The sequence below is a fragment of the Vicugna pacos genome, chromosome 19 (genome assembly GCF_048564905.1).
Source record: "Vicugna pacos chromosome 19, VicPac4, whole genome shotgun sequence".
NCBI lineage: Eukaryota > Metazoa > Chordata > Mammalia > Artiodactyla > Camelidae > Vicugna > Vicugna pacos.
The window spans coordinates 20,108,133-20,132,747 of NC_133005.1; the positions used below are offsets into that span (position 1 = coordinate 20,108,133).

The 24,615-nt window shown below is 40.5% G+C and overlaps 1 protein-coding gene across 4 annotated transcripts in view; it reads left to right on the plus strand.

The window, feature by feature from the left end:
* Nucleotides 1–500: 500 nt before the first annotated feature.
* SLC23A2 (solute carrier family 23 member 2) overlaps nucleotides 501–24,615 on the plus strand; it is a 111,624-nt gene continuing 87,509 nt past the window's right edge. For 2 of the 4 annotated variants that reach the window (XM_072943852.1, XM_072943851.1), the window contains exons 1-2: nucleotides 501–681; nucleotides 19,005–19,132. The gene's annotated coding sequence lies outside the window, so the exon portion shown is untranslated. The remainder of the gene's footprint in view (nucleotides 682–19,004; nucleotides 19,133–24,615) is intronic. The other 2 variants (XM_072943853.1, XM_072943854.1) reach the window with 2 other exon arrangements.

The following is a 24,615-nucleotide window of genomic DNA, read 5'->3' on the forward strand; positions in this document are numbered from 1 at the left end:
ACACGGTCACCAGGGAAATGTAAGAAGCCTCGCTCTAAATCACCGTGTCTGCATAATGTAATGAGGACCTCTTCTCCAGTAAGTTAAAAAAACAAACAAACAACAACAACAAAACCCAAACCTGACAGCGTGACTGACTGAAGAAACGGTGAAAGTGCCTTAAGACATCCACCCCAGTGAGCCCAAGATGCCGCGTATCTCAACCGAGAGACGCCAGGGCTCAGTGTCAGGCTGGGTAATAGGGCAGAAAGCGGGTACCGGGAGGGGGACATGTCGGGCGAGCGCTCTGCGTTCCAGGTGGGTCCCCGGGAGCAGGTGTGACTGGAAGGCACGAGCAGAGGGGCGATTTCTACGCAGGGGGCGGGGAATAGCAGGAGCGTGGCGGGGCGCGGAGCACGACGGGGTAGGGGGAGCGCCTGGGGGCCGAGCGGCTCGCCGGCCGCTGCGCGGGGCGGGGGGGGCCCCCTCCCGTGGGGGGAGGCCCGAGGGCGGGGGTCGAGCGCCGAGAGGGAGGTGGGTCCCGGCCCGGCGCGGGGGCGGGCGTCTCCTCGGCTCCCCGCCCCCGGCCCGCCCCTCCGCGGCGCCATTTTGCAGGCGGCTGTCTCGGGCACCGGAGGCGTCGGCGGGCACTGCGGAGCCGAGGCGCAGCGGCAGGACCGGAGCCGGGCGCCCTGCAGTCAGGTGAGAGCCGGGCTGCCGTGCTCGCCGCCCGGCCCCGCGGGTCGCACCTGCCCGGCCAGGCCGCGAGTGGCCCGCGGTGCCCACGAGGCCGGCCAGGCACGGCCCCCAAGCGCTGTCACCGGCCCCGCGGCGCGGCCTGCGCCCCCCACACCCCGGCCGGTCTCCCGGGTCCCCGCACCCGCGGGCCACCGTGGCTGCGGGGCCCGTGGATGCCCGGCGACCGCCAGCTCCCGCCGTTCCCCTGGGCCCTCACCTCTGCCGGCCGCTGGAGCCGCGGCGCGCTCGGGCCCTCAGGCCGCGCGGCGGGGAGGCAAGTGGGGGTCCCCCGGGACCTGGCCGCCGCCGCCTCCTCCCGGGCCCTCCGCCCACGCGGCCTGGGGTCGCTGTCCGGTCGGCCTTCCGCAGGAGATACGCGCGGGCATCCGCGTTTCCCCCGGAATTCAGGGCCATCGAAAGGGGCGGCGGAGGGGGTTCCTTTACAGTTTTGCTTTCTTCTCGCGTTCAGTGGCTGCGCCAAGTCATATTAGGAGCTGCTGCTCCGACCCCAGGGCTTTTCTCTCTGGCCTGTCCCCAGGGGGTCGCGGGTCCCCCTTGTTGCCACCTTGCTGGAAAGAGAAATTGACATTTACGAGTGTGACTAGTTTATGGGCGCACAATTTTCTCCTTTGACTCTCGATGTCCCTTTGGATGGGTAGCTGACAGGCATTGGCGTATAGGCTGGGGGGGTTCAAGCATGACTGCTGGGAAATTCTTGATTGTCAGTGCAGAGGATGAATGAGGGCAATTGCAGGTGGAAGAAAGTCATCCTTGTGGGATTTCTGGGTCTGAGGTTTTAGCAATGGTTGCTACTTTTAGTCTTGCAGAGCCAAGAGACGGGAGGGGAAGGTGCTGTCCCGGCTGATATTTGGACCTCTGTGTGTAGAGGAGGCTAGAGATGTGGTGAGGACATGGCCGGCAGTCTGGCTGTCTGGCTTGAGCTGTCATAAATTGGCATGTGACTTCCCTCACCTGGTTTCTTCCTCTCTAAAGCCAGAGGCTAGAATCAGGGGTGGGAACATTTTAATTTTTATGTTTTTGCACTTGAATGCTGTTGGGCTGAGGCCTCGCCCTTCCAGTTGTCTGTACCGGCCTTTTCACCTTTCTATGTGGCTTTGCCCACCTGGCCCCTAAAAGGTGTTTGAGCCTGGTGAGGGCCTTTCAGCTCAGAAATTCTGAATTCGCTACTGGGTTATGGTTGTCTCTATCAGGGTCACTTGTGAACCTGTCACTACAGATCTCTTTTCACTCATCCAAAATTTAATAGCTTATGGGCAGCCGCCTTTTAAAAGCAGCAGTGGGTGTGCACAGTGTAAGCCCTCATGGCACACCTGCTAGTTAAAAAGAGGCGAGTGGGTGTGCCCTGCTGACTGCTTCAGCGGACAGCCTGAACGTGAGTTATTTGCTTTCTAGACTCTTTCCTTTGCCTAAACGGTGACCTGCTTCTTTCTTTGAATACCAGGGTGTTTCTCTTTTGGTTTCTTTTGCTTGGAGTAGGGAGTGATTTGTTTATTTATTTATTTAAAGAAGCTAGGTATTATAAGAACTTTTCATATTAGTACCCCCCCACCCTGCAAATGGTTGGGTGTCAGTTGTGTTTTCTGACTATAGCACAGTCAGTTGAGTTTTAATGTCTGTTAATATGTTTCAAAAATGCTTATGAAAGTACCTGGCTGGAATATTGGAGAGGGTTTTGCTAGGTTTCATGCCACGCTGCCTATCTCGTTTGTGTAGCAGAAGTTAGTGGACTTAGCGTTGCAGAAAAGAGTTAGATGTACCAGAAACAAACTTGTGTAGTCTTCCATCAGTACATCTGCTAATTTGCCCACCGATGCTGTTGATCACATCGTTGTTGAATAAAGCCCTGTCTTTGGCCCTCAAGTAGCCTAAGGTCTGGTTGATTGAATTTTGGAAATCTTGAATTGGCTATTGCCAGCCTCTTGAGTGTCTACAGAGACAAACCTGGGATCCATTTGGGGACTCACTTCTGGCACCACTGGTGGCTTACAGAATTTTCCCATTAAAGGGAATTAAAAGTCAGCAGTCATAATTTGCAATTATATAGTGCTTTGTACTTGTAAATGAAAGCTTTTTAAGAACGTAGTTTTATTTAATCCTCTTAGGCTTTTTTTAATTTAAACATTTTGCGGTCCTTTTTAATTTAAACATTTTGTGGTCCTTCTCTGACCTGTGTCCAGGCCTTGCCTAAAAATTCCCAGCGCACCAGTGTGTACCCAGTGTCAGATCGCCTCATGAATTCATTTTCACTTCCTGCTATTCTTCCAGTTATTTTCTCCTCAGAGGGCCTCGAGTCTGGGCTTTCTTTCATTCTTTTGCTGGGGAGCAGTCCTGCACCAGGTTAAGCTGTGAGTTACTACGAGGGGTTTAAACTGGTCCTTTGTGCCCTTTTTGGCATTCTCTTCAAAAGAGAAAATTCTCGCGGGCTTTGCTATTTCTAGCCTATTATTTTGTCACCAGTTGTAGATTGTTAGCTCTCCAACTCTCCAATAATTGATGTCTCCGTGCAGCTTATGCTTTTCACAGACCTCTCCACATTTAATACATTTATCTGCTGACTGTGTGCCTGGCAGTGTTCTTGGTGCTTCAGATGCTGCATGGATTTTTCCTGCCCACACAAAGCTCACACTCTAGTGTGGAGGCAGACAGTGAGCCTTTGTGCTCTGAAGAAGAATCTGGAAGGATTGGGGATATTAAGTGTTGGGGTAGGAACTGAAATTTTAGGAAAGGTGGAACAGGAAGCTCTGAGTCATCTTTGATTGAAGATGTAAAGTGAGTCATTTGAATATCCGCGGGGAGAGCATTCCCAGTGGAGGAAACTGCAGATGCAAAGGCCCTGAGGCAGGGGAAAGAGAGTGGTTTTGAGGTCAGAAAGACAATGGTAATTAAATCATGGTGTGGCACCCAGTAAGGCCTGTAGATTTTACTTTGTTGGGGGAAGGGGTGGGAGCCATTGGAGGGTTTTAAATAGAGAGATAGGGACATGCTGGTTGTTGCTGTGTGAGAATAGAGTGAAGGCAGGGAGAGCAGGGTAGGCCTGCAGGGCAGCCAGCTAGTGCAGGGATGAAAAGGGCGGGTCTGACCAGGGTGATGGAGCGGAGTTGGGGTTGTAGTGAGAGGTGATCGGATTGTGAGGTGGGGCTGAGGAGATTACTGATGGACCAGATGTGGAGGGTGAGAAAGAGGGTTGAGGGCAGTGTCAGGGTTTCTGACCTGAGTACCTAGAACAACAGTGGCTACCCAGGTTGCAGTTTAGAGCGTGCTAAGTTGACAAACCAACCTGATGCAACCAAATGCAGTGATAAAGAAAGGGGTGGATGTTTTGAGGAGGTCTTCCTCCATGACAGTGTAAATCTTCTTGGGAACATCTCGTTGTCCTTTGTCTTAATTCTCTCCTCTGACCTGAGGCAAGAAGGCCTCTGCCTAAGATCTAGGTTGTCTCTAAGGCCCTCCTTGAAAATTTATCCCATGAAGGAGAATTCCACCTGCTTATTTTTTTGTAACCATCTCTTGCTTTGCATCATTTATTGTGATATGCAGGACTAGAATCTAAAGGCAGCACAAAAAGCAAAAACCTGGATTCATCAAAAATGACCCCTGAAAAGTCCCTAAATCCTAGTAAGTGTGGTAGACATGGTTTGCATACACACTCCATACAGAATTATCTGTTCAAGTGTAATGGATGCAGTATGGGCAGCGTATACTCTCACAAAGGATCATACTTGGAACTTAAATCAAGTATTCTCACTGCCCGTGAACTTTTCAGCAACTTCACAGTGCAGCTTGCGGTCTCTTCCTGTTGGCTGTGGGCTTGACTCCAGTTCTTCCTTCATCACTATTTCTCTGCAGCCTTGATGAATTCTTCAGTTTCCTCCTTCAGTGAAGTCAAGGTTGCACTGGAGCTCGGCTTGCCTGGTTGCCCCAAACTGTGACCTTTTCTGGTCTGTGGTCCAGAAAGCCTTCTTCATTCACGGGTTCTTTCTGCATATTTTCCCAGAGCAGGTGATTCTTCAGTCTCCTTGTGTCAGTTGCCCTGGGGTGTCTCAGTAAGTACCTGGTGGAGACTCACCCAAATGGGTGGCCACCTCTCTCATTTATATGCATGTAAATCAGAGTTGAATCCTTGCATCTTCTAGGTTGGACGTGAGAGCAGTTTGAAAGATGTGCTTCTCTCCAGGAGCCTCTCCAAGCACTAAAGGACACCCAGGAAAGACTAGGCAGTGAGCCCCACGCGATAGAACCTTTGCAGTAATGATGGGCCGATGGGCAGCCGTTCTGTGCTGAGAGCTTGAGGTCCTTATTGCGAGTCCCAACAGCTGGCAGCCAAAGTGGCTCTGGTGTGCATTTTATCATGAAGGAACTGGGGCTTGGTTAACTTTTCTAAGGTAACCCCTGGGCCTTGAATTCTGCTTTTAATGCTCCAGTAAACCTTGAGGCCCTCAATGATAGAATGCTGTTCCCAAGTCTTGCCTGCAGCAAAGTGTCTCTTAGCTTCTGTTGGCATAGAAGGGGCCAGAGAAGCTAGCATTTGTTGGGTGCCAGGTGCTTGCCTAGCACCTACTGTGTTCACTCACGTTGTTTAATCACAGCAGCCCTGTGGAAGTAGGTATTACTATTATTCCCATTTTATTACTGAGGATGCTGAAGTTGGTGGTGGGCAACTCCTTGCCCAAGATCATAGTGCTACCAAATAAATACCCGAGTTGGAATTTGGCCCCTGGCTGGCCTGATTGTCAGGCTTCAAGTGGGGTTGGGGGAGGTGGGAACGGCATCAGCAGAGGTGGAGAGGCTTGTGAGAGGGGTTGAGTGTATCAGGATGGTTGGAGGGAGGCTGAGGCTATGATAGGTGGAAAGGGTGTACAGAGGCTAAAGGTCCTTTTTAACACTGTATTGTGGGTCTTGAATTTTGTCTGGAGGACCACCAAGAAATTCCCAGAAGGGGAGTGACCTTGTAGAGATGTGCATTGTAGGAAATTCTGGAGCAGTGGGGAGGGTATGTGCTGAGGCTGAAGGAGGGCAGACCCTCCTCACTTTGTCCTGCCTCCTCTTACCTGGCCTGTTGTTCATTCCAGGCTCAGTGTTTTCCTCTCTGCACCCCAGCTTGGGTTCTTTGTTCCTCCTGTTAGTTGTTCTCCCGTTTGTTCCTGCAAGGACCTTCCACAACCCCCCACCCTCACACATGCACCTTTTCTTAAACACAGTCTTCCTTGGAGAATGTTTCCCTTTGTTCAACGGAATACATACCTGCCCCAGCATCCTTTAATTAAACCTGCATTAACATTTTAGTTCTGGACCAAGACTTCATCACACAGGTCTTGGTATTACTGACCAAGCGGATGGTCTTCTCCCGCTCTTTCTGATAAAAAGCGCTGCTGGAAACGCTGTTTCTCATACATTCTGCTCAGTTGGAATTTCAGTCTCCAATTTGGTTTGGCTTTCTTGTCCGTTCTGCAGTGTTGGCTAAAATCCTTTGCTGTCTCCAAAGGCATGTCACGTGGTTGAGGGTACAACCTCTTCCTCATCTAACATGATAGATCTTAAACTTGAGGGTTTCTCGTTCCGAAGGTCTGGGATGGGACGTGGTAATCTGCATTTCTGAGTAGTTCCCAGGTGATGGGGATGCTGCTGGTTGGGGAACTGCCAGCACTGTTTTTGTGTATCAATTTTCTTAAAACATAGCCATGTCCATTCAAGAGACCGTAAGACCCACAAGCCTAAGATATTTGCTGTCTGGCTTGTTACAGAAAAAGTTTGCTTATCCCTCCTGAATAGTAATTATGTGATCAGTGCTGAAATGATTCTGAGTTCACATTTTATTATCAAGGGCTCTTTCTATATGAAGACATTACTTCACAAATTATTTCACAAAAGTATGGTATGGAGGAATATATGCATATTTTGAAGTGTTAAGGAGTATAATAAGCACGACACTTTTAAGTTTTACCTGAAAGTAATGTGAAGTTTATATCCTATTCCAGAAATATCAGTGCTTGGTTTAACATGAAACATTTTTCCTCCTTAATCTTTGAGTAAAGTTGATGCTGCTAGACATGTGTTTGATCCTGCTTTCACTCTGCTTGAGAAATATGCTATCTTTAAGATTTGCAATTTTTTTATCACAATAAAGGTGTTAATAAAATAAAAATAAAATGACTTAGCATGGTAAAAAAAATACAGTTTTTGTATTTTTTTGGTCATAGATTGCAAATTTTTTTTTCTATGCTTTGAATTCAAATCTGTCAATCTTTCCCATGCCTTCTCTGCCCCAAGATTTTATAAATACTCATCTATATTTTCTTAGTTCTTTTTTTACATTCAGGTATAATTAATATATAGACTAGAGTATGGTATGAAATGAGGGTTTTTTTCCTTCTACATTAATTCCAGCATCATTTACTCATTAATTCATCCTTATTAACTTAAAATGACACCATGATCATATGCTGAATCCTTAGATCTGTAATGGGACATTTATCTGTATTCTTTAGCCATGACCTTGCTGTTTTCATCCTAATAATCACTTTATAGTAGGCTTTACTGTGTAATAGTGCCTACATAATTTTTTTCCACAGTATTTTTTACCTTAGGGTTTCAAAATAACTTAATGGGCAGTTTCATTAAATATATGTTAATTTGGGGAGAGTATTCATCTTTATAGTATCGAATTGTTCTTTTCGTAAACAGATCTTTTAGTTCATGTAGATCTTTAATAGCTCTCGTTTTTCTAGATTCTCTTTAATATGGTCTACAGAGTACTTACTTATTGCTCTTTATTTAAAAATATTTGCTATTTAGAGTGAGGTGATTTCCCTCCTCCTCCCTTCTTCCAAATATACTATTTCCTAATTGGTATAAAGCAAGTGTAAAGAAAGTATATTGCATTTAGTCTGTGTATCTTACAACTGACCACCTGTGTTATTCAGCTTAGTTAATGCTAGCTGAAGTCTGTGTACTAACCAAAGTTGTTTCTTGCTCACGTTTTTCTGGTGGTTCTCCTCTAACTGGTGAGTCCGGGATCTAGGCTCCTACCATCTTACAGCAGAACTGACTTAAAAATCTGGCCTCTTGAGTTTGCCATGGAATTTTGTACGTGGAGGATTTTTTTATGGGCCAAGCTTGGAAGTAGTAGTATTTCTTCCCCCAGTCTGTTGGCCTTATCCTAGATGCAGAGGGGCTGGGAGACAGGGTCATTTTGTGTGTCCACAGGGAAAATAAAATAGCCCTGTGTTTGGTGTAGTACCTAACCAAACTCTTCTTATTTTTCAGTTGATTCTCTTTCGAGTTTCTTAGACAGGCAGTCATAATAGCTGCAAATGATAATTTTTTTTCTTCTTAAATACTTTTTCTTAATAAATTGCAGAGTACTTACAGAATAGGTTTAAATGTGATAGTGGTCCTTCTTATTTTTAATATTTATTAGAATGTGTTCTTGTGTATAATCTTTAATGATACTAAAGTAGTATCCTATTTTCAATGCCTTTTTTTAAAAACTAAATTACAGTATCATACATAATGTTTTGAATGAACAAAGTTTGTTACCTTGACATTGTGGAATTTTGTGTACCACAAGAAAATTCTTGGTAGAATCTATCTCTGTTTTTGTGGTATTTCTCCAAATTCAGTTTCCCTGCTGATTTAAGGATGGCCTCAACTTTCTTGCTGGAAGGAATTATACAAGTTACATCTTTCCTTCAGGTTCATCCTCAGGGCCTCTGTTTTCCAGCCATGTTGTTGTATTGTGTGCTGTTGGCAACTTTTGTGTCAGGGATTCAGACCTGCTATCTTTGAAAATGTTCTCTCCGTCAGAGTTTTGTGGGTTCTTGTTCTCTTCCTTTATTCCTTCATCCCTGTGAAGATACACCGAATATATTAGCAGTATCGATTTTGCCCTTTCTGTTGAGTTCTCCTTTTCCTGCCTGCTTCTTGACACCCAGTGTGAGTTGGGGCCCTGCATCCAGCAGGGATCCTGAACGTCCTGGGAGCAGGAGGCTCCTCTGAACCCTCTCGGAAGCCCTGGAAAGTAATTGAGTTGGGACGTCTTTTATTGCTTCACTTGACCACCAAAACCAGATATGGGGTCCAGTTCACTTTTTCTGGTGTTCAGTGCCCAGGGGGATGCATACTCCAAAGTGGGTTCAACTTTGTTTAAATTTCTGTTTTCAAATCTGAGATCTTGTGCTTACTGTTTTGTTTCTTTGAATAGGTATCAGTCAACTCCTAAAATAATTTTCCAGACTTTGTTTTGACTAACTCACTTTTCATTGACATATATACATCTCTGTATGTGTGTATGTATCTCAAAAAAAAAAGTTTCACAAAGACATTATATGCTGTGTATTCTATTTCTATTGCTTGAAAAAAATTAGTTGTGACACCCAAAGTGATTTTGTGATCTGGTCATGAAATACATTGCTCTAAAGTAAGACCTTTGAGTTAGAAGAGTTATTTATTCATAGTATCATATGGGAAGGGAACCGCATGACGTTCTCTGGGGATAACAGGAAAGAGGCTCTTGACAGAATAACCTTACAAAAAAAGCTTTATTGAGATATAATGCACACACCATAAAGTCTACCCTTTAAAAGTATGCTTTAGTTGTTTTTAGAGTTGTGCAGCCATCTTCATTGTTCATCTTCAATTCATCTTCATGTCTAATTTCAGGACATTTTTATCATCCAAAAAAGAACCCCCGTGCCTGTTAGCAGTTATTCCACAGTCTTCCCTTCCCCCAAGGCCTTGGCAACCACTAATCTGCACTCTATTTCTGTGGATTTGCCTTATCTGGACATTTCATAGAAGTGGAATCACAATATGTGGTCTTTTGTGATGTGCTTTTTTCTTAGCATGTTTTTATGATTCATCCACATTGCTGCAAGCATCAGTGCCACATTTTGTTTATCCACTAATCATTTGATGGACATTTATTTTTAGATTTTAGCTATTACGAAAAATGCTGCTGAGAATACTCGTGTATACATTTTTGTGTGATCATGTATTTAATTTTCTTGAGTAAATATCAAGGAGTGGAATTACTGGGTCATATGGTGATTCTGTGTTTCCTATTTTGGGGAACTGCCAAACTTTTGGCATCAAAATGTGCGATGGTTTCAATTTTTCCACATGTGTTATTGTCTGTCTTTGAGTATAGCCATCCCAGTGGGTATGAAGTGGTATCTCATTGTGGCTTTTATTTGCATTTTCCTAACTCTGTGGAGCATCTTTTCATGTGCTTGTTGAAATGTCTGTCTATTCAAATCCTTTGCCCATTTTAAAATTGGGTTGTCTTTTCATTGTTGAGTTGTAAGATTTCCTAATATATTCTGTATATGAGTTCCTTTTCTGATCTATAATTTGCAAATAATATTTCTCATTTTATGCATTGTCTTTTCATTTTCTTGCTGGTGTCCTCTGAAACTCAGAAGTTTTTATTTTTAATCAAGCCCTATATAGCTTTTTTCCTTTGTTGCTTGTACTTTTGTTGTTATATCTAAGAAACCCTTGCCTAATCTAAGGTCACAAATATTTACTTCTCTGTTTTCTTCTAAATGTTTTGTAGCTTATCTCATAGGTTGGGGTCTTTGATCCATTTTGAGCTTCTTTTTGTATATGGTGTGAGGTCGGGGTCCAGCTTCATTCACTTACATGTGAATTTCCAGTTGTCTCAGCACTATTTTTTTTTTAATTGAAGTATAGTCACTTTACAATGTCAATTTCTGGTATACAGCATGTTTCAGTCATACATATACCTACATATATTCGTTTTCATATTCTTTTTCATTATAGGTGACTACAAGATAATGAACATAGTTCCCTGTGCTATACAGTATAAACTTGTTTGTCTATTTTATATACAGTACATAGTATCTGCAGACTTCCAATTTACCCCTTCCCCCACCATAACCATAAGTTTGTTTTCTATGTATGTGAGTCTGTTTCTGTTTTGTAAATAAGTTCATTAGTGTATTTTTTTAGATTCCACACATAAGTGATATCATATGGTATTTTTCTTTCTCTTTCTGGCTTGTTTCACTTAGAATGATGATCTCCAGTTTCCTCCATGTTGCACCAAATGGCATTATTTTATTCTTTTTTATGGCTGAGTAGTATTCCTGTGTGTGTGTGTGTGTGTGTGTGTGTGTGTGTGTGTGCATACATACACACATACACACACACACAAATTCTTTATCCAGTCATCTATCCATGACATTTAGGTTGCTTCCATGTCTTGGCTATGCATTGGGGTGCATCTATCTTTTCAAATTACGAGTTCCTGCCGGTTATATGCCCAGGAGTGGGATTTCAGCACTATTTTTTAAAGAGGCTGTTCTTTCTCCCATTGAATTGTTCTGGCACCTTATCAAAAATCACCTGACAAATGTTAAGGTTTACTTCTGGATTCTCAGTTTTATTCTGTTGATTTGTATGTCTGCCCATATACCAGTACTTAATTACCACAGCATTGTATTAAGTTTTGAGATTGTAAAATGTGAGTCCTCCAGTTTTATTCTTTTTCAAGATTGTTTTGGCTCTTTTAGGTCCTTTGCATTTCCATTTGAATTTTAGGATCAGTTTGTCAATTTTTGCCAAAAAGGCAGATGGGATTTTGATACTGATTACATTGAATCTGTAGATCAATCTGGGTAGTATTGCCAAGAGTTACATATTTTTAACTGAAAATTTTCATGAGACTATTTATCTGCAGTAGTGATACAGGAAAAATGGGGCATGAGAGGATGGTCATGTCCCAGGTCTCAGGTTAGACCCTGGACACACCCTGACAAGTGAGGGTCCTCAGCTTTGCACAGGAAAGAATTCAAGAGCAAGTCATAATTGAGTAAATGTAGATTTATTCAGAGAGATGCACACTCCATAAGCAGAGTGCAGGCTGTCTCCAAAGGCCAGAGAGAGCACGAGAAGCCTAGGAGATACGCCGTCCATAGGCAGCATGTGGGCCATCTTAAGAGGCGAGAGGCTGTGGCCTAGGAGCATGAGGTCATCTGGGAAAGTGCGATGGTCCACGAGCTGTGGGAGTGGTTAAAGAAAAAGTGAATACACGCTTCACAGACGGAGTGTGGGCTGTCTCCTAAGGCAAGAAAGAGCAACCATGAGGTGCGGGGTTGCTAGCTTTTAAAGGCTTGGTAATTTCTTATGCCAACAAGTGGGAAGATTATTCCCACTACTTTGGGGAAGGGGCTGGGATTCCCAGGAATTGGGCCACCACCCACTTTTCGACCTTTTATGGTCAACCTCAGACTGTCATTCATGGCACCTGTGGGAGTGCTGTCTCCCGTGCTGATACATTACAGTGGGCGTATGGTGAAGCTCAAGGTCTACTGGGTTTGACCCTTCAACTGCTGTGTCATTCTTTTAATGGTTGTGCCCTGCCCCCTTCCTTCTGGTCTCACTAGGATCAAACAGTGCATTCTAGTGTTTTCTTCCATCCCACTCTAGTCTGTTCCGTTCCATTCTTTTATTTATTTATTTATTTTTAAAAAAATTGTTGGCCCCAGCCCACTAAATTGATTTCTCTGCTCACTTTGGTGGGTCATTATCTGATGTTTGAAAAAACCGTGCTTCAAGTCAGTGGTCCTCAACCTTGACAGCAATTTTGAATCATCTGGGGTGCTTAAACTGCTGCCTGGTCTCATCCCACAGGCTGAGGGGCAGTTGGTCAGAGTGCAGCCTAAACTTAGGGGTTTTAAAGAATCCCCCAGGTGATGCCAGTGTGCAGCCAGGGTTGAGAACCATTGCTATAAATGACCCAAAATGTAGATATTTACCGCTTTTGAAGACTTTGTAAAGTTGACTCAGTGTGCTGTGAGACCCTCACGTGTGAAGCATTAAGTCACTTTGGTGAAGAATGCATTAGAGACGTCTGTTTGTGCACTTTTTCCTAATTTAATGTGGTCACTGATATCATTCTCCCAAGAAATGATGTTTGCTTTTGACTTCCTCCTGGGTGTGTTTAGTTGTTTCTGGTCTGTACAGAGTGTAAGGGTAGAGCAGGGTCCTTGGGGAGTGTCTTATTTCTCCAGGATTTTTGTGTCTTTTGCCTTTTTGCTATAGGAAAAAGGGTGATTTGAGACTGTGCAGGAAATTTACAGCAATTTTAGGGATTATGATGTAGAGAACACTGAAGCTGGAAGTTAGAATTGTTATTGAAGTATATGAAGCAATTGGTTAGAATTAAGATAATTAGTGGGAAAAGATCTAGAAATGGGGCTGGTGGTGTGTCTTATAGATATTAAGGAATCTTAGGGTTGTGGTGAAAACTCAGTCAAAATAGCTTATTTTACTCAATGACTATTCTTTTTTTCTGTTTTGTTTGAAAGTAAAATGTGTACACATATATGTATATTTGTGTTTCAAAATAGAGATCATACAGAGGCCTTTTAAACCTGTTTTTTCACTTAGCAATGTGTGTTAGGCTTGTGACTAAATCATTAAATAGTCCCTTAACACATGCTTTTTAAGAGCTCATTTGTGTTGAATGCATCAAGTTTTATATGACAAATCCTTCTATTGTTCGGCACTTAGCTTATGAGCCTTTTTTTTGTTTTGTTTTGCTCTGAAGAACATAATACAATGGTGAACAGCCCTGTACATAAATCTATATGCATTTTTCTGATTTTTTTTTCCCTTCAGACTACATTTTTGGAAGTGACAGCACTTGCATTTTTAAGGCTTTGACCCTTATGTAACATACGTGCCAGATGCTTCCATCCAGGTTAGGGAATTATTGTTATATTTAAACTTTTTTTTCTTATTTTTTAAACCAATTTGGGTGAAGAATAGAATCGTGTTTATTTTGCTTTTCTTTGATAACAAATGAGTTTAAGCACCTTTTAATGACGGGTTTTTTTTGTCATTTATATTTTCTTTAGCTTATTCATTTCCTTTACCAATTTTCTAGTCTTGTGTTCATCTTTTCCCTGGTGATTTATCGCAGTTCTTTTTATATTCAGGATATTAGCACTTTAATAAATGGTACAAATATTTTGCCCATTTTATCTTGTAATTTTATTTTATGATATATTCAAGATGTAAGTTTTTTATTTGTAGATCATTTTTCTTGGGGTTTAGTTTTCAAAGTAAAAATTCCATTTTTCAAAGGAAATGTTTTTCTTAAAGATGAATAATCTATCAGAGCATGATTTTTTTAAAAATAATTTTTAGGTTTCAGATCTCCTTTTCTGTTAAAGTGCTCTTGGGATAATCCACTGAATTAAAAAGTAAAATTTGAACTTGAAGATTTTTCAACATTGTGTTCCCAGCAAATGGGAGCTCTAAGTGGTATGTTCTGAAGTTGGGTGCTCTTACTATAAGCATCCAGAAAGGGAGGCTGGGTGTCATTTACAGGCTTTCCACTCAAGTTTTAAATTTGGGTACTTTTGGTGTTTAGTGCTTGCCTCTTTGGGCGTATATAATGTCTCTTTTGGGTTGCTGGAGCTCTTGTGCTGTAATTCCTTACGTTTGCTTCAGTATTATTAAAATATAAAATTTTAGACTTTTGCATTATACTTCTATAATAATAGCCTTTTGTGGCTCTAATTATATCCTTTAGGCTTTTTCCAGAAAAATGGGCTTCCCTTTGTATTCCAGGTCTGTAGAAACACTTGTCCTAACTAGACTTTAAAATGGGCTCATTAGTCATGTTAACTCCTTGAGGTTGTGGGAGGGAACTTAATGAGGGCAGCACTCTGTACGGAGGAGGCAGTAAGCGCCCGCTGTGCAGTCCTGGCGTTTTCTTCCTCTCCTTAGTTTCTAAGGAGAAGTGAGTCTGGTCTGGGTTCTGGTTCTCTTGCTGCCTCCCACTGGGTGTGAGTCTCTGCTTCCCCTCCTCGGAGGACTGGGATTTCTGTGGGATTTCTAAACCCTTTGTGTTTGGTCTTGGTTGGACACCATCTTGGGGCAGGGTGCTGGGCCAGACATGGGAGCACAGCTGGGGAGAGGCAGCCTCTCTGGGACTCTGACATGGTCATCTCCAGGCCTTCTCTCCTTTTGAGTTCAAAATTTTTACCCCTTGAATTTTAATCTGATCGTTATCTAACTGTGATCACTCCTAGACCTTTTGGAAAGGTTTTAGGAGCTTTAGGTTAGTGTACATGCAACAGGCTTGGTTGAGCACAACAGTGCTGATTCACACACTGAAACATGGTCTGTTAGGGAAAATGGAGCCATTGTGTTAGCTGAGTTTGAGTTCCTGTTACCAGTGATCATGGCTGTAATTTGGTCATTTTGCCAGGAGTATAAATCAGGCATTACTCCTCAGATCCTCAGGCAATTAGGTAGACTGGTAAAAGCCCCATTTTTCTTGAATTAAGTATTTATTATTCCATTTGTAATATGGGTTTAAATAAGTGAAGGAAAGGCATCTTGGTTTTTTTTGAAAGACAGTTGCAACTTAAGCATGTGGGCAAAAATTTTTAGTGATTTGTTTTGTGTATGTATTTATGAATTTTAAGTCTTTTCTAATCACAAATGCAACACATGTTCGTTAGTAATTTGTAAAACAAAAAAGCATAAAGAAATAAGACATCACCTGCAGCCTGACACTCAGGGAGGCTCTCTCTTAATAGTTAGGTAAGTGTCTAGACTTCCCGGCTTACCAAATAAGTGTTGTTTTTGTATAAAAATGGAGATGTTCTGCCCTTTATTTCCCCCCACACAGTAACAGATCATGACTATTTTCCCATGTCATCTAATAGTATGCTATAAAATGGCTTTATAGTATTGTATCATAAAGTGTTTTACTGCCATAATTTACTTAACTAGTCTTTAAATATTGAACTTGTTCTACAACTAAAATTAATATAATTATACTTGTCTAGTTATTTTCTAGAACAGTGATTTTATTTGATACGCATTTCTAAAGAGCTGGCTGTTAAATATATTAGAATGATTTTAACTGAAAACATACAGCTGAAAATGATGGTGAGTATTTCTCTGATCTTGGAATGGGGAGGGACTTTCTAAGCATGAAAGTAAGGAGAAATTAAAGAAACATACTAGATTTGACTTCAGAGAGATAAAAAAAGTCCTTTATTTCAACTAGTATAAACAAAATGGAAAAAGTAGTCTTTTACTTTTTCTGGGGCTAATGTTACAACCTGGCAAAGGGTTAAGGTCCTTAATTTTGTTAAAAAAACCAAACCTACTGAAAAAAAGTCACTTCAGTGTTCATACGAGAACATAGACGCATGGATCAAAGAAAAAGATTGAAACCAGGTGTCATTCTTTGCATGTCCCATTTACAAAAATTAAAAAAAAAATCTGGGAATGGCAAGTGTGCTTCACATACAGTTTTCTTCTCTTGTGCTGTGTTAGCTTGTCAGTTTTTCCAGAAGAAACTGGAAGATTAACCATTTCCCATTTCTTTCCGGGAAGGTTAGGAAATAACTGGCCCATGAGTTTGTCTGAGTCTGGCACCATTCTTGAGCATAATTCTTTGCTTTTTCTACTTTTCCCTATTCATTTATTGTTACTTGTTCAGGATCTCAAAAAATAGTTTTCCTAAAAAATTGCTCATTTCATTTAGATTTTCAGGTACGTGCAATGTGCTTCTTTTGTAAGTCCTTTAAAAAAAATACAAACTAAATGCAAAAGCATGAAGAGTATATGGTATTTTGTCTTTGCCCTTATTTTCAGAAGATATTCTTTGTCATATTCAGCAAGTTATCATTTAATTTTAATTGATGAGATTTAGTTTTTGTTTTTTAAATCGTGAGTAGGTGTTTTATCAGCCTTTCTGGCATCTGCTGAATTGATATGATTGGGCTGCTCGGAGTTTCTGACCTGTGAAGGGTATTGGCCCTGGGGTTATGTTTTTCCTGCTTCTAAAATGTTAACATCCCTTTTTAAGGAAATGGTAAAATACAAAAAGGACAATTCTGTATTATTTCTCCCTGCATTTTTTGGTGAATGTTTTTTCTCTAGGAAATCAAAGTCTGGAGACCACAGCATGTAGTACTTTTGCCCAATGAAGAAATAAGAGAAGCACTGTGAACAGTTTCTTGCGAGTTTGGGGTGGCCTTTATCTGGGGAAAGTTAGGTGGCGCGTCATTGTGTTCCAAATGACGTTTCCTCGGAAGTGCTCCCACGGGCCTGAGCTTTGATCTCAGCCGTGTAGCCTTGTGTGCAAAGGGCAGGTTTTTTTGTTTCTAGAGTACATGGAACCTGGAGAGGGGAGGGGTGTGGTGTGGTGTGCCGCTTCTGCTGTGACAGAAGTTCAAGGATGCTCACTTGATAACTTAGTCTTGTTTTTGTTAAGTGAATCCTCCTGCTTAATTCCTTTCTCAAAGATTCCTTTCTTAAAATAAGTATACTTGTATTTCCCCATATTAGAACTTCTGACCCAGTTCTGTGTTTTGGTCACTGATAGTTCATTGGAGTAGAAAGTGAGTCTTTCCAAACACTCATGTTACCAATCCACTTAAAAAAATACTTTGCAAAAATAAATATTCATAGGGTCATAGAACGTTTACTTTCAGACTTTTTCTATGATTAGTCTAAAATGATATTTTGTTAATTTGCAACTTTGCCCTCCTGGAACCTTTAAAAATTTTTTTTTATTTTAAAGTATTTATAAAAGAAGCATATGTATACTGGAAGATAATTCTAACTTGTCAGACTTGGATAAAGCAAACTTTGAAAGTCATACAACCTCTTATACCCCCTACACTTCAAGGTAGTTTGATGTTTATCCTTTCTAACCCTTTTCAAAGTATCCACAAATATGTTCTGTAAAAATACACTTAATAAAAGTGGGATTATACCATACATATTGTGCAACTGGTATTTCTCAAAGTATAAAATATATAATTTCAATTTCACCAAAAATGAGACATTCTTTTAAAGCTTTTCTTGTTACTGTTTTACATGTTTTTTCCATTATTCCTTTTCCTGACTAATCTTCATTGATGGATGTCACCTTTGTGCCTCCTTTTTGACTCTGTAAATTTTTAATAAACATAGCTTAAAATGGATTTATGGTTATGAAGATTTTATTTGGGGAAATAAATTACCCCTTTTTTGCTTTGCATACAAAATATATTTTAGAAAGAGAAAAACATAATTTCTCTCTTCATATTCTAATTATTTAAAGTAAGTAAATTTTTTTGTCTCAAACAGCTTTAAATAAACAAGTGTTTATTTAAACTGCAAGATCACTGGAGGCTCATTGAGGGCTGGACTGGTACAACTCTGATGGCATTTGTGTGCTTATTTACCTCAGAGCAATCTGTGAATGGTGATTCAGCTTGTCCTAGAACAAACGGTGGAATTGAAAGATTCACAGCCTAAATTTCCCTGATGAAGAACTCGTTGGTATCTGGCTAAGCTGTAGTCATCTCATGTGTTTTCTTTATAATAAAGGGCCAGGCTCGTAACTGGTGCGTCCAGAGACACTGTCTGAATCAGGCTTTGGGTTTTTATTGTGAAATGCATACCTAGGTACAAGAGTGTATAAGACATATTCATTTAATAAACAATAAGATGGACATCTGTGTACCTACTGAAAACCAAGCTTAAAAAATAGAATGCAGTCCAGCTTTTATGGACTCACCCTCCCAGTGTATTAATACATTTTTAAGAGGCTTTAAAAGAAGGTGATTTTTGAGTAGTTAAGTCTTCTTTTCTGTTTTCCCCACAAATACGGTACCTTCAGTTAATTCTACCAGCAGCATTGAAGGCAGTGTAGAGTGATAATGAAAGGTGAGGGTTCTTGTCACCATCCTGATGGGCTCTGCCCCCTGTCCTGTCACATCTCTTATATGCCCCAGGACCTTGACCAGGAGGCCTCACCCATCCTGGGTTGTCTTAGTAAAATGGGGGCTCAGGAGTTCTCAAGGGTTGTTGGGAAGATGAAATGTTGCTCGTACAATGTGTAGTACAATGCCTGGGCACATAGTGTGAACTAAAATCCTTAAAAAGCTTTTAAAAATTGAGGCCCTGTGCTAGGGAATATGGAATTTAAAAAACTTTCAAGAAAGCCCAACTGCATGCAGAATTGCTTTTTCCCAGTTTTCTAAAATTCTGTCTTTCAGAATATTTTGTGCAAACGGAGAGTTAATTTTTAAGGGTCTGGCAGTGCAGTTGGTGATCCTGCCCAGGGATAGACTGGGGCCTTGGTGATGCTCCTTCAGAGGAAAGAAGAGAGCGAGTTCAGGACCAGGCATGGCCCTGTGAGGAGTAGACTGCATTCATTCCAAGTGCCTCTTGCTAGGTTTATTGTTACTTTTTATTTTGATTTACCGTTTGTTTTTCTCTAGCTAGGTCTTGACTCTGCTACCTGGGACTCCGCATGTGGTTTTGAGCTTGGACTTCGGCAGCACCAGGAAATGTAGCTCGGCGGCTTGTAACGGAAAGCGTATGGACAGGTCTGCATCCCAGCAGTTAGGTGCGTCTGGAACATGATCTCTCTTGTTCTGCGTTTTGTGACAGAGTTGTGCTGACAGTCCTTTAGTGGTAGAACTCATTTGTGCTTGCCTTTGCCCTTTGTACATGTCAGCAACCGTCTAAATGCCATCCTGGGAATAATTGTTAGGTTAATGCTAATGATAAGGTAATGGACTTTAAGGCCAAATTCCACATAAGTAGATTAAACTAGAAAATAAGCAGGCACGGTCTTGCCACTTATACTAATTATACTAATTACAAGGTATGGGGTAAATATTTTCATTTTCCTTTACGTACTTTTGACTTTTATCTGCGAACATTAGAGTGCCTACTGCTGTTGGAGTTCTTGGTCAGGGTCACAGGTGTAAAGCCTAGGGGTAAAGAAATTGAAGACCTGTTCCTTCACTCTTTTTCAAGTATTCAGCAATTTAAGTAGTGAGACTAAACACAAATAGTAAGCATTCCTTTTTTTTTCTCTCCTTTCCTCCTACCATCTCCCACATCCCAAAGCATGATGGGCATTTTGGTTAAAATTTTTTGCTATTATAAAAAAATTTTGTTTGCTATTATAAATAATACTGCAGTGAAATTTTTTGTACACACCTTTGAGAGAATACCCATAAGTAAATTTCTAGCAGTAAAATTGTGGGGCACAGTGCATAAGATTGTCCAGTTTTTAAATTTTAATAGATATTGGCAAATTGAAAAGCAAGAATTTGTACTCCTACTGGTAAATGTTCTCTCACTTTGCCTTGTTGAAACTAAATGTATCCAGTATGGTGGATGTAAAATGTTTTGTCAATGATATTTTTATTTATTTACTTTTAATTTATGCACAGTGAAAGAAATTCACTTGGTGTACTGTAAGTTATAAGAACTTTTAAAAAAGCTTAGAGGGAATTATTCCTTTTTAAAAATAGTTTTTATTTTCTAATAGAATAAGTATGTTACTATTTAAAGATTAAATAAGTGAAACTTGGGAAATTATAAAAATTTGGAAGAAAATATTCTTGATCCTCTACCTAATGACGCACTGTGAACATTTTTGTGTTTTTCTTTCATTCTTTTTATTTTCTGTATGTAGTTTTTTTTTCCCTTAAGCCATCATCATTAAAGTGTATGTCTTTCATTCTTTGAAGTAATATTCACTAATGATGAGGGAGGTGAGGGGAAGACAGTTCTGTCTAGGGATACCTGCAAAGTAAATGGTCTCCCAACTCCCAGAGTTTCAGTTACCATTTCTGTAGTTCAGTACACAGATCTTTCTTGCTCTGTTCTTTCACAGAGCTGCTCTCAGTTTCTGGTGTGCTTGTCAAATGTGCATGCCAACACCAGCTCAAATTCAACATGTCCAAACCTTGTTCATTACTTGCCTTGTCAAGTCCATTTCCTTACTTATTTTTGAAGGGGGAACATTCATGTTTTCCCAGAGGTCATTTTCGACACCAAGTCTCAGACTTTTTTTATTTTTCCTTTGAAATTTCTCCCTCTATCCAACCCCTTTTCTCCTTGTTTCCATCATCCCACTTGCCAAGATCCTTATACTTGGATTAGCACATTAGTTTCTTGGTCTCCTGTCTTGAGATTATCCAGGGGTGGACTCTTCCTGTTTTCATCACCTGCCCAGAAGCTCCTGTGTCACAAAGCCATGTTGCAGTTGCTGGACTTCAGAGACTTCGATGACCTTGTGAGGGGTCTTCTTCCTCTGACCGCACAGTGCCCGGGTTAGGTTGTTTTTACGCCTACCTCTGGACTCTGTGGTGGCCTCCTGCTTAGGACTCTCTATCCTTCAAGGCTGACCCCTAATCCCACCTCCCAAAAGTCATTTTTGACAGTTTCAAGCCCTGTTGAGTTTCTGTTTCTCTGAGCGCTCATGCAGTGTTTGATAATTATTCTGTGTTTCTGTAATTCACTAGTTGTCCCAGTCTGTGCAGTTAGATGGTAGATTGCTTCACATGTGCTCCCATTTCCATCTCAGTGCTTGGACCATTGTGGCGGTTCAGAAAGCTAGCCAAATGGTTGGCTTATTCCATTTTCTTTGAGACTATCAGTACAGAAGCTAAAATATTAAGCTCTTACTAAACTGAGAAAAAGAGAAGTCTTGATAGTTAGTACTTTTCATCATTTAAAAAAAATTTTTTTTTAATTGAAGTACAGTCAGTTATAATTTGTCAATTTCTGTTGTACAGCACAGTGGCCCAGTCATGCATAGACATACATGTTTATTTTCATATTCTTTTTCTTTAAAGGTTATTACAAGATAGTGAATATAGTTCCCTTTGCAAGTACTTTTCATCATTGTTATCAAGAGCGTACAGGTGACAGCTCACAGCCTGGGTAGTCATAGCTGAGACCACCAGCTCTGTCTAGTCCTGGGAACCTGCAGACCGATTGAGGCACGTTTTAGAAGTTGATTGAACTACCACATGTGTGGAGGGACTTGGATAAAAACTGGATCAAAAAGTGAGCAGTGAGAAAAAAATTTCTATTTTATTGTGGGCTGATTTCCGAGAGGCCTCACCGTGTCTAGTGTTCTTGGTTTACAGACTGTGCATGCTGTTGACGTCAGCGTTCTGCTTTCTCATTACTAAACATGTTATATAAAAATGCCGTCTTGTTTATAGTTTGATCGGTAGCTACGAGAGAATTAAATATTTACTGGAGGAATTGGGTAGTTTCAGAAACCTATGTAAACACTGATGATGATTGCAGAACTTGCATAAGAAGGTGAGGAGGGAAGATGGACGAGTTGTGTAATGACTGTATGAAAGAGATCCCAAGTAGATGTTAGGACCACTCTGGTCTTTTCAGTTGGATGTATTTTAAAATTAGCATGTTAGTGTTGGATTAAGACCAACTGTTTATAAATTGTCTAAGTTGTTTGCTGACTTTCTGTTTGGCTTGGAAAAATTTCATCGATAAATTTGGCCTGTTCCCTCTAATGATAATTCCTAATAAATATGTGTATTTTGTTTTAGTTTTGCCATACAAAACCAGAACCTGCAATTTCGTAATTGTAAAGCCCCTTTGGATTTGAGTAGTGTTTACCCTTGGATGGACCCTGTGTTTTATTTAGATTTCTTGTGCTGGTTCTGAGCTTTCAGGAAGAGCCCCTGGCTCCCCTTTTGGCCTTTCAGCTTGTACTTGTTACCATGTGGGATTTCTACTTTGGCCCTTTTCGCATCCGGTTCCCTCCCTCCTCCTGATGCTATTGAGTGTGAGAAATCACATTATAGCACTTGCTCCTCCATCACAGTGCAGGCTGCAAAGTTGGTTATGTAGGATATGATAAAGGGGAGGGTGTGTAGCTCAGTGGTAGAACACATGCTTAGCATGCACGAGGTCCTGGGTTCAATCCCCAGTGCCTCCATTAAAAAACAACAACAATGACCAGAAAACTTTCAGTGTAGGATTCGATACAGGGTTTGCTTGATGTTTGGATAAAGATATATGGCAATGCCTGTATGTGTGTATTTGTAAAAAGCAAGAGTGTCAGAACACACACCTGAATGGAGTCTGGTCATGATTACCATAGTTGGGTACTCTGAAATAGCATTTACTTTTTTCCTGATACCCAGTTTCTTTACACTGGTGGTGTCTAATACAATTATAATGGGAATCACGTATGTAATTTTCTAGTAGTTACATGAATAAAGTAAAAAAAAAAAGGTAAACATAATTTTAGTAACATTTTATAACCTAATGTATAAAAACATTATTACTTCATGTAATCAATATAAAATTATTGAGATTTTTACTGTTTTTTTTTTTTCACGGTAACTCTGAAGTCCAGTGTGTATTTTACACATATGGCACATCTCAGTCACATGGGGCTAGTGGCTCCAGCATTGGGTGGCACAGCTCAAGACCACATTGCTTCATCTACTACTGTGTGATATGTTAAGTTGTAGGCTTTTGGATGTTTGGGTATTTCATAATATAAGCCACTTCCATTCAAGAACTGTGAAATAAAATATACTCATAGTTGAGGCCTGATGTTTCCGTCAACTTCCCCTTTCTCTTTTTTCTTGTCAAATGAAGAGGTTTCCCATTGCCTGGAAAATGTTTCTGAACCAATTCCATAAGTAGATTGATCGATAGGGAGTGTTTCTAATGTTAATTCATTAATTCCCTGGCTTGAGAAGAAAAAACAAATTCTTAACATAGTATTTAAAATGTATGTATATATATTTTTTATAAGTAAGCAGTACAGTATAATTGTTAGGTAAAAATGGCCTTTGGAAAACTTGAAATCAGAATAAAAGGATATGAGGAAATAACAAAATCAGGAATTCCTGAACCCAGTGGGTTTGCAGCACATTGGAAGTATCTACCTTCTGACCACACCTTTGGTTCCCTTGGTTACTAAGGCGCTATCAGCAAGTCTGCAGAAATGAGGAACTTAGACATCTAGTTAAGGGAGACCCGTCCTGCCTGGTGCTGTTTGGGAAGCACATCAGCAGGGTGTGTTTTTTTAGCACCGATTTTGAGCACCTTAACTTTTTCTAATTTGTGTTGCCTTCATATTTATTTTAGTATTATACAGTGACTTAAGGTTTAAAAATTATGAAAGTGATACATACACATTCCAGAAAAATAAGAGCAAAAAATCCCTTTAAAACCCATCATCTGCAGAACTCTGTTTTTTTCTCGTGTATGCTTGTGTGTGGATAGAACTTTAATGGGATTGTCATGTATATTTTGTACCCTGACTTTTCCTCTCTCAGTGATACACTTAACACATTTCCATGTCAGTGAGTACTTCTATTACCAATTTTTTAATCCCCACAATATTCTATTAAAAGAGTATACCCGTGATTTAACCAACCAGTTTTCTATTTTTAGACATTAATATTTTCCCCTCTAGTTTTGGATTATTCTGAGCTCTATTTTATGAGTGAACATTCTCATAATGAAAATTTTAAGCCGATTTTAATTATTTTGTTATGATAAATTCTTTTTTTTCCTTTTATTGAAGTATAATCAGTTCCAATGTGTCAGTTTCGGGTATACAGTATAATATTTCAGTCATACATACACATACATAAAATTGTTTTCATATTCTTTTCCATTATAGGGTAAGTTCTTTAAGAGGAGTTGTTGAGTCAAAGGCTGTGTGTATTTTCAGAGCTTTTGATTGCTGTTGTTTGATGGCTATCTAGAAATGTTAAAAGCCAGATTAACAGATATATACCACTGTATATAAAATAGATCAACAACAAGGATTTACTGTATAGCACAAGGGACTAGATTCAGTATCTTGTAATAACCTGTAATGGAAAAGAATCTGATAGCTGAATCACTATACTGTACACCAGAAACTAACACAACATTGCAAATCAACTAGTTCAATTAAAAAATGTGAAAGCCAGTGATTACTCCCACTAGCAGTATATCCAAAGTGCTTGCCCTCTAAAGGGACATTAAAAAATTATTTAGTAATTTTGTGACTTGTTAAATGAATTGTAAATAATATATTTTATT